Genomic DNA, 19,635 nt, shown 5'->3' with positions numbered 1-19,635 from the left:
GTTTTTAAAATTGTTACTATTAATCGCAGAGTCATAGAATGGTAATTCCAACCTCCCTGCCATCAGCAGGGACACCTCCCACTGGATCAGGCTGCTCAAGGACCCATCCAACCCAGGGCTGAACACCTCCAGGGATGGGGCATCTAAAACGTCCCTGAGCAACCTGTGCCAGTGCCTCACCATCCTCATTATGAAGAAATTCCTCCTTATGTCTAGTCTAAATCTGCCCCTCTCCAATTTACAGCCATTCCCCCTAGTCCTATCGCTACAAGCCTTTGTAAACAGTCCCAAACTTTCTTGTAGGCCCCTTTCAGATACTGGAAGGTTGCTATAAAGTCTCCTCAGAGTCTTCTCTTCTCCAGGCTGAACAAGCCCAACTCTCTCAGCCTGTCCTTATATGGGAGGTGCTCCTGCCTCTCCGGTCATCTTTGTAGCCCTCCTCTGGACCCATTCCAAAGGCTCCATTTCCTTCTTATGTTGAAGATTCCAGAACTGGGCACAATACTGCAGGTGAGTTCTCACAAGAGAGGAATAGAGGGGCCGAATTACCTCCCTTGACCTGCTGGCCACACTTCTCTTGATGCAGCCCAGGATACGGTTGGCCTTCTGGGCTGCAAGAGCACATTGCTGTCTCATGTTGAGCTTCTCATCAATCAGCATCCCCAAGTCCTTCTCTGCAGGGCTGCTCTCAACTACATCATCCCCATCCTGTATTGGAACCATGGATTGCCCTGATCCAGTTGTAGGACCTTGCACTTGGCCTTGTCGAACCTTGCGAGGTTCTCACAGGCTCACTTCTCCGGCATGTCCAGGTCCCTCTGGATGACATCCTGTCTTTCCGGTGTGGCAACTGCACCACTCAGCTTGGTGTCATCTGCAAACTTGTTGAGGGTGCACTTGATCTCGCTGCCTATATCATTGATGATGATATTAAACAGCACTGGTCCCAGTACAGACCCCTGAAGGACACCACTTGTCATGGATTTAGGATGTCCAGGAGACTCCTAGAGTACATTGAAGGTAATTTCTTAATGCAGCTAATGGAGACCCCCAACTGAGGGGATGCAATACTGGACCCGATGATCACGAATACAAGTGAACTCATTAGTGATGTCAAGATCGTAGTCAGCCAGAACTTATTTTGACTAGTTACAGGCTAGCTCTTCAACTAGCATGAAGACAACATAACACTATTCTTACCACAAATGTAAACCATATCCAGTGGCTCTGAAGACTCCTACTGACTCAAATTACAGCTGAAGATGTAGCCCACAATTTAAAATTCACTGAAAAACATTAAAGCTTCAAACTTAATATTTGCTTGTGTTCATGCTATAAAGCTCAATGACTATATAGTCATGGAAAATTAACGCTGAAGGGGCACAGAGTAATTTAGAATGAATTTGTTTTAAACATAGATGAAGACAATTCATTTGCCTGATTGCCTAGAGAAATGAAGTTTTGGATGATGAAGTTGAGGCCAGCTGTTGAGAAAATAGGAAAAAGAAAAAACTGGAGGAATATGAGAGTGAAGACAGAAGTCAGCAATGACTAATTGTTATAGGAAACATACAAGAAAGCAGACAAACTGGAGGAGAGCAAAAACACTCTTTCGAAGAACTGTAAGGTATGTTATTAGAAATTTTCAGCATAAAAATTGTAAGTTATTATAAAAATCTTATTTCTGCTTCTACTTTTAACTATCTGGGAACCTTTCAAAGAGAGTATCATAAAATATTTTCTGGGTAAAATTTTTTTTTCCTACCATGTTTTTAGTTTGTTGCTGGAGCCAGACCTACTCTGCTGCTCTCTGGTCACCAGTCTGTCATAAGGAGACTCAGCCTCAGCATCCACGGCAGGAGGATGTCATTTGTACATAAGCTGGTCACATCATCACTTCACTTCCAGACCTATAGGACCCTACCACATACGGATAGGTTCAGATCTGTCAGGCATCTTAAAAACTGGAGTTAACTGGCCACCTATCTGCAACAATAGGGACAGTCTGAGGAACTCAGCTTTACCATTTTGCAGTCTGCATTTACACAAAACCCATCAAATCGCTGTGGCCATTATGAGCTTCTAATTAAACCCCTCTGAAGACAAGGACATAGGCAATTAAAAAGGAGGAAAAAACCCAAACAAGCCAGCAAAAGACCAACTTTTCCTTTGAAAGCCCTCAAATACCGCAGAGCTTTTAAAGCAAAAGGAGATGCAAGAAGCACTGTGCCTTAGGGTGGTCTCTTTCAGTTTGGCATAGAAAATACATAGCTGAAGGTCTGTTTCTCCCAAACCAGAAAGCCTGCAAGAGTCCATAGGTTTGAGATAGGTGCTCAAATAAATTCTCTTTTAGTGAATATATCTTTGAAAGAGTATATCTTTGAAATAATACTCTTACTTTAATTCACCCCACGATCACAAAACAGTTCACTGTGACATTCTTATAGTGCAAACAATTTGGTGGCATTTAAAGAAAACATGATACTTTGTTTCACAAGCCAACCTGAAAACACAATGCCTACCTAATGTATAAAACAGTCTCAAATTCTTAATGGTGACTTAAAGAATAAAATAACAAAATAAAACTATGTGGAGGTTAATGCAGATACCAGATGGGAGACTTAGAGAAATGTTTGCAGTTAGCAACATGAGGAAATCTGAAGGCCAATATGTGCAGACATTATGGTAGATAAGGTAGTGGAAAGTAATCCTCACAATGAGATAATATAGCTTTTTCATATAATTATGATATTTGAAAAACGCAGAAACTTCATTTGAAATATCGACATCTAGTCAGCATAAGCTATAACATTAGTAGGCTGAGTAAAGAGAATAAATAGTTTTATCCTATTTAATCATAAATTTGGTTTAATGACCTTTATCTGATTATGTGAGCAGCCCAAGCAACAATATTAAATAAATAAATAGAATATTAAAAGATTGTTAGCAGATAAGCTGCTTGAAAATTTACAAATTAAATGTATTTGGAGGAGGGATCTCTGTCATTTAACAGTATATACATTTTCAAAATTAAGTTGACTGCACAGGTGCTCCAGCTGAGCCTCAAGCCCGTTGCTGCCCCTGCCCACTGTGGTGAAAAACCTCTTTGTCTCCTTGCTGGGAATCAAGGTTTTTTTCAGGAGAGATGTTGGTTTAGCTCTTAGTCATGTAGTTTGTCTTTTGACAAAACCTGAAAAAGCCTCATAACTAAAAGGTTTTATCTTTCTTTTCTGCTATACACAAGTAATTATTAGATAGTTTTCTATTGTGCTTGACCATAAGAATAAATTGAAAAAGAACGTATGCATCTGGGGTTGTGCTCTTAATCTTGTATTAAAGACAGGTAACAAGTTTCTGTTCCCAGGTGGGTGCTGCACTACTTCACACCATTTGTTCCACCTTGCTATATGCATTTTCTCAGCAATAGTACCAACATGAAGGAAATCACAGTTCCTCCCTTCCACCACAGTATTCTCCTCTCTATAATGTTGTTTCCAACCTTCATTTTCTTAGTAATTTTTTGTGCAGTCAAAACTTGGGCTTATCTGGAGAACTGATTTGCTTTGAGCAGATTTTTTTTTTTGCCAATTTTAGAGAGGAGGAGGGTAGGAGTAATTTGTTTATTTTGTTATTGGGGGTGTGGGCCATTTTTTTTTTTTATTTAATATAAGCAAGATCAGTTCCCTAGTCTTGTTTCCAGCATCACCATTAAAAGCTGATGACATACCAGAGCATACAAAAGATTTAAACCAGCACTTCTGCCAAAGACAGACCTTCACTATAAGTCAAGGTGCCTGCTAACTTTCTAAACAGGCTTTATTAGTAAAGCAAAAATAATACATTGTAAAGAAGTTCTGAAATGCAGGTGTTATCCCAGAATGACACTGGTTGTATGATCAGGACAGATAATGCTTTATCCTGGCTTATGGATATATTTGCATCTAGAGATCAAAATGAGAATTCTATCCCCTTGGCATGTATAGAATGAACTTTTTAATGGGAAAAGAAGGTTGCAACATAGGGTTCTACCTTTGCAAAAGATTTATATACATACATATGTAAGTTGGATAAAGCAGAAAAATAAAACATTGGAGGTAAATAAATGAGCCATGATATAGGTTAAAACAATACATTTGTGACTGACATTTTATCCTTGCAAGTTTCCCCACTCTGAAATACTCTGCAGCTGAGTCTTCTATCTTTAAAGTTCAGGGACTGGAGAAAATATAATTTCCACTCTTGCAAAGCTACCTACCTTCTCAAGTCAAACAGGAAAAGCAACTACTTTCCTCACCAGCCAGCAATCCCTAAAGGAAGAGCTAAGCACTCCCTAAGCACTGTTGAGTGGTACCTGCTGGCAGCTTTCTGTTACAAATGACTCCCACACCTACACCCCTGTACCCAGTGAAATGCCCATCTTGCCCTGCACCCTAAAAGAAGCTCAGTTGAGGTCCATAATTTTCTAGATAAATATGTAATTTAAGATGAAAAGCAAGTGTAAGCCTGTAGAACAGAGTATATGATAGACACGTGGTATTTTGCTAAAGATTTTTTACTTTTACTTGCTGCAATAGGTTTCTACTAATGAAACATTTATATTGAAGATTCAACCTATATATATCAGTCCCATGAAATGACTTAGGTATGCAATAAGAACCAGAAAACATCAAGTACTTTGTTATATATATTTAATCTTGAAACAGATATCATATTAAAACTTATATGTATTCATGTTTACATAGAGTAATGAAAAAAAAAATCTGATATTGACAGAACAATGAAATTCAGATTTCTAAAGAACTGCATTCCCCTGCTCTCCTTTCTCATCAATATCCCTGATTTCCCCTTCCATATCTTTTAAGCCACCCTAACCGTACCTTCATCCTCCTTCTTTGACTTTAATGGGAAGATTTTCTGAAACTTCTTGTGCACAAATAGTCAAAAAGTCAAAGAAAGTAACACTGATCCTCAAACTTTCTGTCAGAGAAGGCATTGTGAGCTTCTCCATCTAGCCGTTACCTTCCATGAAACTTGTCAGAACTGAATATTTTCAGCATTTTTATCCTCTCCTGCCCCTGCCAATTCAGGATGGAATAGGACAGTGGGTTATAGAACAGAGTAGGTGGAAATTACTGCAGCCTAAGCTTTACAGTTTAAGTAAGCAGAGTTTCTTCCTTACACAAACTGCAAGAACAGATGCTAATGCTTTCTAGCCTTCTTTGCAGTCCACTGAATGTATTTGTTTGGGGAAATATAAATGACAAATTGACTTTTAGATTAATGGCTACCATATTGGTAATGTACAAATCACTTTTAACAGCTGCTATTAACTTGGTAAAGAGAAGCTCGCTAACTGCTCTTTAATTAAGTACACATAATGACCTTAAGGGGATTAGTAGTCTTGTCTGATAATCAATAAGCATGGCAAGATTGCTGCCCCATAGACAGGGGCTGGAGAACAAAATTAATCTGTGCAGATCAGTTCTACTTAGTTTGGTTTTTTTGCTAAAACTGCTTCAAAATTACTTCAGTTTAGTATATTTATAAAAAAAAAAAATCAGAGTGGAAGATGTGTTATATGAGATTTTTCTTCATTTAGCTAGTGTTAAAATGGCATATGTGCTTATTAAGAAAATCCTGTACTCTGAGCAGGAGCTAGTGCAGAGCAGTTTAGAAAAAATAATAAAATAAAAAAGCAATGAATACCCATGTTGCAGACTGCAGAGAAAACCAAAGGTAGAAGGAAAGGACACAGAACGTAGTACCTAGAAGACCTAAAGTGGAGCATTGTCCCCACAAAACAATCTCCACAAGTGACAAAACTCCTGCCTGCCATTACCCAAAGCCTGAATTGCCCTGCCTGTGCATGGATTTCCCTTCCTTCCTTTACTTGGGCCACAGCTATTCCTGAGTATTTCCTAGAAATAGCTGGAAGGGACACTTGAGCTCAGGACTTTTATTCTTAGCATGATTCCTACTCGATAATTTTTCAGATGAAATCCTGCTCACTTTCCATGACATCTGGACCCCCTCCACCCAGCCATGAACACACACGCCTTCCATAACCTGGCCTTGCTCAGCTTCTTGGAGGCACGCACACTGTCTTCTTTTCCCCACTTCAATGCCCTGCCCTTCCTTTTCTTCCCTACACAAAATGATTACAAATCAGGCCCTAGCAACACCAATTCTGCCTTACTTAGCTGATTAAATACAGTTATTCTGCCCCTTTCCCAGCAGCTCACCTTGTTGTAGTGAGAATTCCTCTCCACAAAAAAAGGGTGTGAAGGACTAGCAGCACCAGGAACATCCACTCTTGATGCCTCAGCTCTAAGGCTGCTTGGAGAGCATGTTGTCACACAGGTGTCTCTGCTCAGTGAGAGACCTTAGATTCTCCCTAGAGGGACCTGCAAGTGTTGTGTTCTTCCTTCACATAACATGAAATAGTTTCCTCATTGTCATTGGGTATGAAAGTTCATCCTTACTAATGGCTTAAGAGAGACAGAGGAGGTGTTACACACTATGAATTTGTGTGCAGGACATACTTCAAGACAAATTTTTGTCCATTGGATAAAGCATAGCAATGTTACTTCTTCCATATGCCTAGCAAACATGAGATAGTGTTTTCAAGAGAGTCATGGAGGTAGATTTTTTTTCCCCCACTTATTTTTAACATCTCTGTGTCCACCTTGAGATACACGTTTCAACCCAGTACAAAGATACATCCCTTCAGTTTGAGGGCTGATGCTCTAATTGTTTAGAGGAGAAGTCAGCAAGCCGTTCACTGCAATAACATTGCAATTGTAAAAAGCAGAGAAAAGCCCAAACTGGCAAAAATACACTCCCTTCTGAATAACCATCTTTCAAGCATAAATGTAAACTTGCAATTTGATAAGAATTTCACACAGAATCACAGAATCACAGAATAACCAGGTTGGAAGAGACCCACCGGATCACCGAGTCCAACCGTTCCTATCAAACACTAAACAATATCCCTCAGCACCTCGTCCACCCGTGCCTTAAACACCTCCAGGGAAGGTGACTCAACCACCTCCCTGGGCAGCCTCTACCAGTGCCCAATCACCCTTTCTGTAAAGAATTTTTTCCTAATGTCCAGCCTAAATCTCCCCTGGCGGAGCTTGAGGCCATTCCCTCTTGTCCTGTCCCCTGTCACTTGGGAGAAGAGGCCAGCACCCTCCTCTCTACAACCTCCTTTCAGGTAGTTGTAGAGAGCAATGAGGTCACCCCTCAGCCTTCTCTTCTGCAGGCTAAACAACCCCAGCTGTCTCAGCCGCTCCTCATAAGGCCTGTTCTCCAGCCCCTTCACCAGCTTTGTTGCTCTTCTCTGGACTCGCTGCAGAGCCTCAACATCCTTCTTGTGGTGAGGGGCCCAGAACTAAACACAGTATTCGAGGAGCGGTCTCACCAGTGCCGAGTACAGAGGGAGGATAACCTCCCTGGACCTGCTGGTCACACCGTTTCTGATACAAGCCAAGACGCCATTGGCCTTCTTGGCCACCTGGGCACACTGCTGGCTCATATTCAGTCGGTTGTCAACCAACACCCCCAGGTCCCTCTCCTCCAGGCAGCTTTCTAGACAGACTTCCCCTAGTCTGTAGCACTGCATAGGGTTGTTGTGCCCCAAGTGCAGGACCCGGCACTTGGCCTTGTTAAACCTCATGCCATTGGACTCTGCCCAGCGGTCCAGCCTGTTCAGATCCCTTTGCAGGGCCTCCCTACCCTCCAGCAGATCAACACTTCCACCCAGCTTAGTGTCGTCCACAAACTTGCTAAGGGTGCACTCAATGCCTTCATCCAGGTCATTGATGAAGACATTGAACAGGGCTGGACCCAGCACCAAGCCCTGGGGAACCCCACTTGTCACTGGCCTCCAGCTGGATTTCACACCATTTACCACCACTCTCTGGGCCCGGCCATCCAACCAGTTTTCTACCCAGGAGAGTGTGCGCTTGTCCAGGCCAGAGGCTGACAGCTTCTCAAGCAGAACGCTGTGAGAAACTGTGTCAAAGGCTTTACTGAAGTCCAGGAAGACCACATCCACAGCCTTTCCCTCATCCAGCAGCCGAGTCACTTGGTCATAGAAGGCGATCAGGTTAGTCTGGCAAGACCTGCCTTTTGTGAACCCATGTTGACTGGGCCTGATCACCCAGTTCTCTTGCATGTGCTTCATGACAGCACTCAAGATCACCTGCTCCATGACTTTCCCTGGCACTGAGGTCAGACTGACAGGCCTGTAGTTCCCTGGATCCTCCCTGCGACCCTTCTTGTAGATGGGCACGACATCAGCCAGCCTCCAGTCCAGTGGAATTTCCCCAGTCTTCCAGGACTGTTGGAAGATGATGGAAAGGGGTTTGGCCAGCACACCTGCCAGCTCCTTCAGTACCCTAGGGTGAATCCCGTCTGGCCCCATAGACTTGTGGCTGTCTAGTTGGGCTAGCAAGGCTCTGACCACCTCCTCTTGGATCACGGGAGCCTCATTATGCTCCTCTAGCTCCTGGGTTTGTACACAGACGGAACGATCCTCCTTACAACTAAAGACTGAGGCAAAGAAGGCATTAAGTACCTCAGCCTTTTCATCATCCCCTGTCACTGTTGTTCCTTCTGTGTCCAATAGGGACCGTATGGTCTCCCTAGTCCTCCTTTTATTATTTATATATTTGTAGAAAGATTTTTTGTTATCTTTCACTGACTTGGCCAATCCAATTTCTAGCTGAGCCTTAGCCCTCCTGATTTTTTCCCTACACAATCTCACTTCCCTCCTGTAGTCCACCCAAGAGGCCTGTCCCTTCTTCCAGAGACCATAAACGTTTCTCTTCCTCTTGATATCCCTCAAGATCTCTCTATTCAACCAAGCTGGCTTTCTCCCCTGCCGGCTTTTTTTCCGGAACATGGGGATGGCTTTCTCCTGAGCTGCTAGGACCACCCTTTTGAAGAGCTCCCAGCCCTCCTGGGCTCCCTTGCCCTTGAGTACTGTCTCCCATGAGACTTCGCCAACCAGCCTTCTGAAGAAATCAAAGTCTGCCCTCTGGAAATTTAATGCTATCGTCTTGCTAACTACCCTCTTCACTTCACCTAGAACACAAAACCCTATCATCTCATGGTCGCTTAGTCCTAGGCGTCCACCTACTGCCACATCCCCTACAAGGCCTTCTCTGTTCACAAACAGCAGGTCCAGGAGGGCACCCTCCCTTGTTGGTTCATTCACCAACTGTGCAAGGAAGTTGTCTTCCACGCACTCCAGGAACCTCCTAGACTGCTTCCTTTCTGCTCTGTTGTACACCCAGCAGATATCAGGCAGATTGAAGTCTCCCACAAGAACAAGAGACATCGATCTAGAGATTGACCGCAGCTGTTCATAGAAGAGCTCATCAGCTGCTTCTCCTTGGCTGGGTGGTCTGTAACAGACTCCCATCACAAAATCTACCTTCTGGTGGGCTCCTCTGATTTTGACCCACAGGCACTCAACCTCCTGATCGCCACAATCCATCTCAATGGAGTCCAAGTCCTCCCTTACAAAGAGGGCTACCCCACCTCCTCTCCTACCCTTCCTGTCCCGCCTGAAAAGCTTATACCCCACCATAGCTGTACTCCAGTTATACGAGTCGTCCCACCACGTTTCCGTGATGGCAACGACATCATAGGCTCCTTGCCCTACGACAGCTTCCAGCTCTTCCTTCTTATTCCCCATGCTGCATGCATTGGTGTAAATGCACTTCAGCTGAGCTGCTGAGCCTTCAGCCCTCTTAGAGGGAACAGAGTTCGTTCCCAACTGCCTGGTAACTGGAGTAGCTAACACCAGAGTGCCTGCATCTCCCTTAGCACTCCGAGGTGTGTTCTCCCCCACTTTCTGTGTGGTGAGGTACTGGTGGTCCTCACCCGCGCACCCTCTCCCAATCACCAATTCCCTACGTCCAGGTTCGTTGATGTCTAGCCTGGGCTCAACCCCCTCCCCCTTCACATCTAGTTTAAAGCTCAATTTATGAGCTTGGCTAGGTTTCTAGCAAGGGCTTTAGCCCCCCTAGGAGACCCATGTGTCCCGCCCTTAGCGACAAAGCCTGGGGGTGCGTGAGCCACCCCATGATCAAAAAAGCCAAAGCCCCTCTCCTCGCACCAGGCTCGGAGCCAGGTATTAATCGAATTCTTTATATAACTTAAGAGAAATAAGCAGTTATGCTTAGGTATAGTTTGTGAACAGTATTGTCAGTTCTTCCCTTTTCCCTGAAGATAAAATTCCCCCCTAGCTCTTTCAGTTCAAGCAGTCATACCTGCAGTAAATCAAGTGACTTAATTGTAAAAGAGAAGCCTCTGCAAGTAATGTAAGTGGTATATTGACACTTATGCTTTCTAATTCTGTGTCCCACGAATGCACGTTAACCTGACTCCCTAAGCAGGGGTAATTAGCTTCCAAAAATAACTGCTAGTATAGAAGGTGGAACATAGACATCAAGCTTCCCTTCACATAGTTCAGCTTCAGCTATCAAAGTGCACAGAAAAACATGCGTACTGCCCAGACTGGAACTTTATTGCTCTCAGCTTAAGAAAAGCCCTTACACTTGATTAAACACTTAGTACATGGTGACTTGATCAGGATCCTCTCACTGTTATTTGTACCCACTCACCATTTCTTTAAATTATGCTTCACCTTCCATGATATACATAAGTTTCTAAAGCCTCCAGATAAGAATTCCCTTCACTGTATGTGCTTATAAGTGCTTTACCACCCACCCGGTCTGAACAGTGATAATCCACACAGGTTTCAGGATGCCAAGACTTTTAATCATAGTTAGAATAAACCACCAACCTGATGTGTTTGAAGTGGCTCCTACTAATGCCAGCATTCCTCTTCAATAGTACCTAGATTAGATCTTACACCTAAAATCTAAAACACATCTGAGTCAATATAGAAAATCACCTTCCCTCTTTCTGTCTTAAATACAGAGGGATTAGGGCCTCCTCTTCCTCAGGCTTAATTGTCCCAGGACATTACTTACACCCTCACCAACTGACAGCAAATTAGGGTAAAGCACCTGGAAGACTTGTGCTGTGTGCAGGTGTTAAGTGGAGACCCAAACAGCCCCATCAGCTCTAGAGAAGAGCCCAGCTCAGACTGTCCTTTGCCCAGGGCAGTGGCAAGCAGAAAACAGGGCCAGGACACTATGGCTCTTCACACCTTCCTGAATTATCCTGCTTCTTAAACAAAACCTAAGTTAGATCTGCCACTCTATCTAAAAAATCAAATTCCAGTGCTCTGGGTTTTCTGTTAAGATGCCTCTCTATCCCAGCATCTGCCAGCTACTTTCTCAGCCTTGTAGGCCTAATTCATATTCTGCACTGACTTAAAAAAAATAATAAATCAATATAACTCCTTAGACTGGGCTGTTATAAAATGGACATAACAAATAAAGCAAGCTACAGTCTTTATTCTCTTCCCTTTTCCTTTCTGCAGATTTTACTTCCCTCTTCTAAAGTGAACATGACCTCAACTTCAGATTCTTCCAAACCTTGAGCATGCTTGATGACTTCTGTTTGCTACCCCTTCTGGCCGCTGTATATTTGTATGTAATGCTGCTCCAGACCCCCATTGCTGTTGGCATTGTCTATACATTGTAACTAGTTTTTCTATACGTTTGGGAAGTCCTTTCTGATATTCACTGTTTTGCCAAAATGAAGTTTATTGAAAGAAGTGCAGTATGGCTGGATCACAGTGCCAAATACAAATAATTTATCCTGAAGCTGAAACATCTGTTAAGATCATTTGACTTCAAGAACAGCACTTTTGAACTGTTTCAATCCAAGGAGTGTGTTGCGCTTCAAAGCTATTGGGTCACATAGCTTCTGACACCTGCTTTTAGATGTTGATAGAGTGAACAAAGATGAATAAAGCCTTGGAGTCACACATTGTAGTGATTTGGTTGCCAGGTACTGTTGCATTCACTGCGGTGTGACCCTATGTGAGCCAAGTGTGATATATTTTCTATGAATCATGCACGCTCAACTACGCTGCAGATGTTCTCCTCATTAAAAAATATATCAGTAAGTAAATGAAGCAGGGATACAAGTTAGCTTTACTTCCTATTTGACATCACCTTCCTTACCCCAGCTGTTTCTATTGTAAGTCTATAAAGAAGTGGTACAGCGCTAAAAGGATGCCATAGACTCTTGTTTTTCTTGGAGCTATAAACCATGTCGCAGATAGGCTTGCAGATCCTTTTGTTATGCTGCTCTTGTGAAAATATTTTGTAGTGTAAAGTGACTGACCTTAATCTTTTCACATTGGGAGCTGAATTTTTTTTCCTCTGAATCTTCTGGTTGTAAGACAGAGTCCATTTATATGTAAGATATAAGAATAGCCTGGCTCAGCAAGTCATTTAGAAAGACATTTGGTCAATGTAAAGGAGCAAAGGAAGGAGGGGGAAGGGATCCCCCTCTCCATTGTACACTTTCGTCATGGTCACCTTGTGAGTGGGTCTCTGTATCGAGGTGACAAAGGAGCAAGGGAATCAATGTAGGAACTATGTAAAACCTCATATATTGCAAGTATAGGCACGTTTACATCTTACAGCATTATCAAAGTCCATCTTAACAATTTGCCCGAAATCCATCAATGTACCACAAGCTCAAATATATCAAAGACACATTTTCTTTTGTTGCTGTAGTTGGAGGATAAGATATAAATGGGAAAGGACAAAAAGTCATGGAAAAAAAATTGAAGAACTTGTTCATTTTACTTTAATCTGAGATGCAAAGCAAAACCAGTGCAGTGCTGTAGTTGTCCGCAACCTTCGTTGTTACCTTATAGCTTGCAGAGTCGGCCTCAAAAAGTGGCTATTCCCTCTGAGAATAGTTTATTTTATCCATCTGTAAGGAGTGGAATATGTAGACAATATCAGTCCTTCTCTACATACGTGGACTGATTCATTATTTTCCACAGCATTAGTGGGACACAGGAGCTTATCTCTACCCTAGAGGTGGAAAAGAGGCAGTAAATGGATGTCCAAGTTCACATGGCCAGACTAGATCAGTACAGGAACTGATTATTACGGATTTGTAGCCCTTCACCCCATTGCTACTCGCTAGAAAAAAAACTCATGGCCAGGTTGCTGGCACTGCTGTAAGCTCTTCATGTTCTATTGTACAGATTTAAACTTCATAGAAGCAGCTGCTCTTGCACAAAGCTTATGCCACAGATTTTAGGGTACCTTGCACAGAAGAAAGGAACCAACCCAGGATGCTTTATTACATGGCTAATCTTTTTTTATTATTATTATTTCCCAGGGAGGGGAAAGAGAATTTGGTTATGCAGCCAGTAGGTTTTCCATAATACACAAATCAAGTTGTATCAGACCCCTGCCTTTTTCTATATTAACCAGCAGGACTGCTTTCTGCATTTCTAGTGAGGCAGCTCCAGATTGTAATGCCCTGCCTCAAGCTTGAGATTAGAGCAGCTGTAATGTCTGCTAAATACCGCTCAAACAAATCTTGGGGACACTTATAACCTCTGTTCCAGGGCATACCCAGGGCCAGCCCTGATAAGCTTTATGCTGATACTGTAGGTACTTCAGTCAGATGAAAACAACAGTGTAAGCTGGGGCCCTGAGCACAAAGCCACGAGCCAAGAGCTGTGCTGGGCAGCAGGGTGGGGAAAGCATAATTTCTGGAAGGAAATTATCATTATCATTCCCTACCTCCCCCAGTCTCCCCTTAAATCCAGTGCTGGTCCTGCGGAGAGGTGGAGTAGGGGAAGCCTGAAGGGGAAGCAAAAAGGCTGGGGAAAGAGGATTTTCTTTCTTACCACTTTTTTTTGTTGTGATCATAGAAAAGCACTGTGTGGTTGTGCTAGTGTTTCATCGCAGAAAGGGAACAACTTGCTGCAAATTAACTGAGGTGGAAACTGAGGTATGATCTGAGATTCAACCCCTGCTTGAGGAGGTTATTCCGTGTCTATCACAAAGCCACACAGCTCAGCCTTGATCGGCTGTAGGCATCTGATTCATTAAGATGTTTTTGTTATGTAGGAAGGACAAAATATTCAGTGAAAGTTCATCTGTGGGCAAGGAGAGAGACCTCTGTGCCCTGTTAAGTCTGTGGAGCAGGAAGCTTGCAGGCCCTGGGGAAGACTGAAGCACTTCTGTGTCAAAATATAGAGATGCTCACTGGGATTGAGAGACTCAGGTATTTTTTTCTTTTTTTTTAATTTTAAATCAGAGTAGCAGTGAACAAGGAAACTACTGAGGATGTTCTGGAGTTTTTCCATTCAGTACCATCAAGGAGCCCTGTAGATCCCAAGCTGACCTCTGGCAAGTAATACTGGCACATCTGTGACTCCTTTGCAGCCTGGTATGAGAATTGTGCCCTTATTGATTTCCTCTGACGGCACATCCTTCACCTTGTGGACATCCCCAATGAAGCTGTGAAATTAGATGGAGCATGGTAGATTGCACTGGAGAGTGTTAGGAGTGTGATTCATAAAGTACTTGTGATTTCAACATATTTTTTCTTTTAACCCCTTTCACTTGCCAATTATCGTCTAACTATGTCTCTAGAAAGTATGTGTGGGGGCTATTGCAGCAGGTTCCCCAGTGCCCAGCCCAGTGAACCCACAAAGCTTGCAAATCTCCCCTGTGTTGCCTGCGAGGAGAGCCTGTAGAGACTCCCATCCTCAACCATGCTGGCTCAAAGTTCTGTTCACAGTGATCTCTGGTCTCTGCCACTCAAACCACGGCTGATATGAGTGGCTGGCAGCTGTGCAAAGGGATGGGAACTGCAGATGAGGGGGCATTACTGCAGAGGAAAAGTACCCAGCAGTCCTTGCCTCTCCACTAAATGTTCCTCGCTCTTCAGGGAGGTTATTCCTCTTCCAGGGAGGTTGTTCTCCCTCTGTACTCAGCACTGGTGAGACCGCTCCTCGAATCCTGTGTTCAGTTCTGGGCCCCTCACCACAAGAAGGATGTTGAGGCTCTGGAGCGAGTCCAGAGAAGAGCGACGAAGCTGGTGAAGGGGCTGGAGAACAGGCCTTATGAGGAGCGGCTGAGAGAGCTGGGGTTGTTTAGCCTGGAGAAGAGGAGGCTGAGGGGAGACCTCATTGCTCTCTACAACTACCTGAAAGGAGGTTGTGGAGAGGAGGGTGCTGGCCTCTTCTCCCAAGTGACAGGGGACAGGACGAGAGGGAATGGCCTCAAGCTCCACCAGGGGAGGTTTAGGCTGAACATTAGGAAAAAAATTTTTCACGGAAAGGGTGATTGGGCACTGGAACAGGCTGCCCAGGGAGGTGGTTGATTCACCTTCCCTGGTGGTGTTTAAGGCACAGGTGGATGAGGTGCTGAGGGGCATGGTTTAATGTTTGATAGGAATGGTTGGACTCGATGACCCGGTGGGTCCAACCTGGTGATTCTATGATTCCGTGATTCAGTAGTTTTGTAGAGAGTTCTGACATTTTGATATGGGGGAGATAATCTGCTCTCGCACCATTAGATTACAGCCATCACCTTGTCTGTGGTAAGAGATGCCTGCTCTGTACTAGTCAAGTGCCAAAATATTTACAAGCGAAGTGCAGTGCAAAAATCACCCAGTCTTGAGATGGAGCAGTTTTCACTGGCACGAACACTTAGAAGATGAGGAAAAGGCAAGCAGAAAACTAGGCCTCATGAATGAGAAGGGCAGGGTTACAGACTGTTTCTAGCAAGATGGAGATTCAAACCCACAGCGCGCCGGCTGCCCCCTCCTCTTCCCCGGCTCTCGGTGCTGGATTGAACAAGGCAATGACGGCCCTGCCTGGCAGCTTGTCAGTCCACAGGATCAGCTGCTCGGCAGTGGGCAACAACAGTGGCATCAGCTGATGAGCGAGGAGAGGCCACAAGGCAGTACAGAAGTAGAGGATTTGTGTTAAGGCTTTGGGACTGTCTTAAATCTCCGACATCTGCCAATTTAAGTACTGCTGAATCGCTGGATAATTCTGCTGGTGGCGCTCCTGGGAACACCCAGCCTGAGCAGAACAATTTTGAAGGAAATTACATGAGCTGGGATTTAGTGTTGTCTCTTTAGCTTGTGGAAGAGATAATCTGGCCCATTTAATGGGGAACAAAATTTGCTCTGTTTCACGGACATAAGGAGATAGTTTTGCCTTGAGAAAGCAGCAGTAAATGACTCTGAAGTCCCACTGTCACTCGTTTGCTGAGCTGCTGTAATATGGAGTGGCAAGGGCTGTTTTCTTGGGCCACTTTCTGCATATAAGTAATGCTCTTTATAAAGAACACCACTTAGTCTTATGACAAAATTCCTCTAGTGTGACACAGAAGAGCATTGACATCATTCTTGAGGGCTAGAGAATTTATGACACAATTAATTATTAATTTGGCTGGCATTTCTAAAGTAGAAGGGAGTTCTTATGCTTTTAGGCCATGCTCTCCATGTGTAAATCTTGTATGTCTGCCGTAATATTCCTGCAGCTATGTTGTCACCTATTGTAATTTTTCTGCTAATAAGAAAATTTAAACTAACCAGGAATCCTAAATTTGGGAACTAGTTGTTTATTTCAAATATACTCTAGAGAAATAATAATGCAGTTCTGCTCTGAATTTAATTTAAACAGGAACAGGCAAAACAAATCTCTGCGGAGGGCATTTGACAATAATAAAATATTTCTCCCAGCGGGTGAGCTGGTAGCAATTGTATTGTTGCCATCAAAGCTCACGTTTCAGCAGGTCATTACCATCATAACAAGCCCTTGGACCAACTGGCATGGACATGCAACATTGAGCTCCTGATGGGCACATTATTTCAGACCTTTAACTTCATGGAGAACAAGACAAATACTCCTGGGAACGGAGGATTATATTTTGAAATTCCTTTCTTTTCTGTTCTGCTTAATAATAAGAGCCTGTGTGTAATCAATCTACTGCCACTTGCTTTTTTATATTAACAGAGATTGTAAGGAACTAGGCTTGGGAATCTGAGTTGTAAGAACGAGCGGCCTTTCATCGTCACAATATAGTAACAATTAGAATGGCTGGGATGTGGCAACACAGAGACTTTTGAACACTTAAGAATAAAAACCTTAAAACCAAATAAATGTACCCATATCATTTCCTATGGTTATTTTTTTTTCCTTCCTTCTTCTTTAATAGCAACCACAAGGAGGAAGTTTATGATCTATATGTCAGAGACAACCTGTACACACAGAATCAGCATCTTATCAGACAGGAAAAACGCAAGCCTTGTGATGCAGCTACAGCAGGCAGGCTGGATAATGAAGGATATAGTAATTAGCCAAGTGCCATGTGAAATCAGAGACCTACATTACACAAGAGAGATGAAATGCAAAGTAAAGGTGCAAGTAAAAAAAGCTGTTAACAAAGGCTGTAGATAAAAATTCAGAATAGAGATGAAAGCTACCCCTTTCTTGAGATTAGTGCCCAGGACAGGTAATGTTGAAAAAACATTTTTAAAAAAGTGGGTCTTTGTCCCACTAAAGACAGTATTTCCATCTCTGTTACCTTTCAGAATCCATCTTTCACTTTAGTTTAGGTAATTTTGTTTGTTTGTTCGTTTGTTTGGTTTTGTTTGTTTGTTTTTAACATATTTAACCTCTGTCAGTATTTCAGCAGCATTGGCATGGGTGTATTAAGAAGCATATATAACTGCATGTGAAATAGCAGGTACAGAGCATTTTCATGCTCTTTATATCTCTAAGACAGGATCAGCTGGACGACACCAGACTACTTTTTATTGGTGTTTGCCAGACCTTTTCACACTGTGAACTCACAAAAACAACAGCCGACCAAACAAAAAGCCCAAATGACATCAAGTAAGACGATTACTTGGATGCAAAGCAACTAAGAAAGCTCAGAGCCTGTCAAATCCCATGCCATTTAGTAGCCATCTCAGCAAGTGGCGCGTTTTCCTTTTGCATCAATACTGACGGCATCGGCCAGCTTGTGAGCAGGCACAGGTGCCAATGGAACAGCGTGGGAGGAGCAGAGCACTCCACGGCCTGGCTGGCACTGTGGTGAGCATAGAAACCTGTCAAACAAGCACCTACAGTGGCAACCCCGTGTTCTTCCGCTGGCAATGGCTTCTTTTATTGAGGGGGGAGGTGGGTAGAGGAGGGGAGGGGAAGGGCTGTGTAAACCATGTCAGTCCACATCAAGTTTTGCTGAGCTAAGCCATATCCACAACTGAAAGAGTCTGTCAGTTTGCTGGTCTTATTTTAGCAATCTTTTAGTTCCTGCAGCCTCAGGCTGGGGCTGCAGCAATTAAAAACTGTAGAAGGATGTCTTGGTCCAGCTATGAATGCCACTGCCCCAAGTACAACACCCCCTCCTTTTTATTATTTTCACAGTTTAGAGAGGTTTGTGCTCCTAGTCAAATTCCCTGTAGATTCCTACTGAAAGATTTCTGCCTACTGAAATGCTTCTGGTGGATTTCTGTGCCCATCCTGGCTTTACTGCAGAGACTTAGTCAGGAGAAGACAGAAAAGGAAAAAAACCAAAACAGCTCCACAGAGCTGCATCCCTAGAAGTGTTCCCTGTATTTTCTCTTCTGCAATGCTAAATTTATGACTGTTTGGTTGTTCTGTGATCCTCTCATGAAAAATGGTACTGAAATATTAATCATGATTTTTTAATTTTATGTGAAAACTTTAACCAATGATTGGAGACAATCCCATGTTGAGGAAGACTAGAAGTACCACTAGTCGCATTTTGTTTTCCTCTTTGTGTGTTAAAATTCCTAACATATTTTTTCACTTATAAGTCAAGACACAGTATTCAGTTTTCCTCTGAAGAGGTAATTTGCAATAATTCAAAATCAGAACACTAAAAAATGGGGGGAAACCAGTTCTGTGCACGCATGCTTATGTACATAGCAGCATCAACACAAAACTCCAATTCTGACCTCCTTTGAAGAGTCTGCGCAGGGTTCATCTATCCTTCCACCACTCCTGCTCAAAAAACCCTGCCTATTTTCCTAGGATAGTTAAAATACAGAAGGTACTGGTAGGAGGAAAGAGGTGCCCTTCCATTTCAAAACATGCTACTGAATGACTGCGAAGCACAAAAACCACTCCAGTAGCGTGGCTGAAACAATTCCCGTCCCTGAGCATCCTCGTTCTGTTCAGTAGCCTCTGTGCCATCATCGGTCAGAACCTCCAGAGAGCGGCCAGCAGCGAAGGTGAGAAATACGTTGGCAAACACAATGATAAAATACTACCAAGATAGGCTAAAAAGCAAGAAAAGCACACATTAGCACTTTTGTGATGGTTCCAGAAGGGTCTAGAGGAGAGAGGGGCTGACCCAGAGGACGGGACTCCAGCCTGTCAGAGGTGAAAGGTAAGAGGCCTCTTCCTGCCCGTGTGCAGCCCTGCTGCTTAACCCCCCTGCATCTTGACAGCTTATCAGTGCTCTTCATTAACACCAATCTGTATTATTGCTCCAGCGGCTATTTACTTCCTTTCAGAAAAGCTGGATCAAATAATACTGATATTTTTTAATGGTTTTTTTTGTTTGTTTGCTTTTTTACTCACAACACATAAAAGGAGTCTCCTGCAAAAGGAAATGAATGATAGAGTAGGTTGTCGATGGAGAAAGCAAGTAAGTACTTCTAGATGATATTAACGCGATC

Source organism: Phaenicophaeus curvirostris, chromosome 2, assembly GCF_032191515.1.
Source record: "Phaenicophaeus curvirostris isolate KB17595 chromosome 2, BPBGC_Pcur_1.0, whole genome shotgun sequence".
In the NCBI taxonomy this organism is placed as follows: Eukaryota; Metazoa; Chordata; class Aves; order Cuculiformes; family Cuculidae; genus Phaenicophaeus; species Phaenicophaeus curvirostris.
This window is presented reverse-complemented; position numbering follows the sequence as displayed.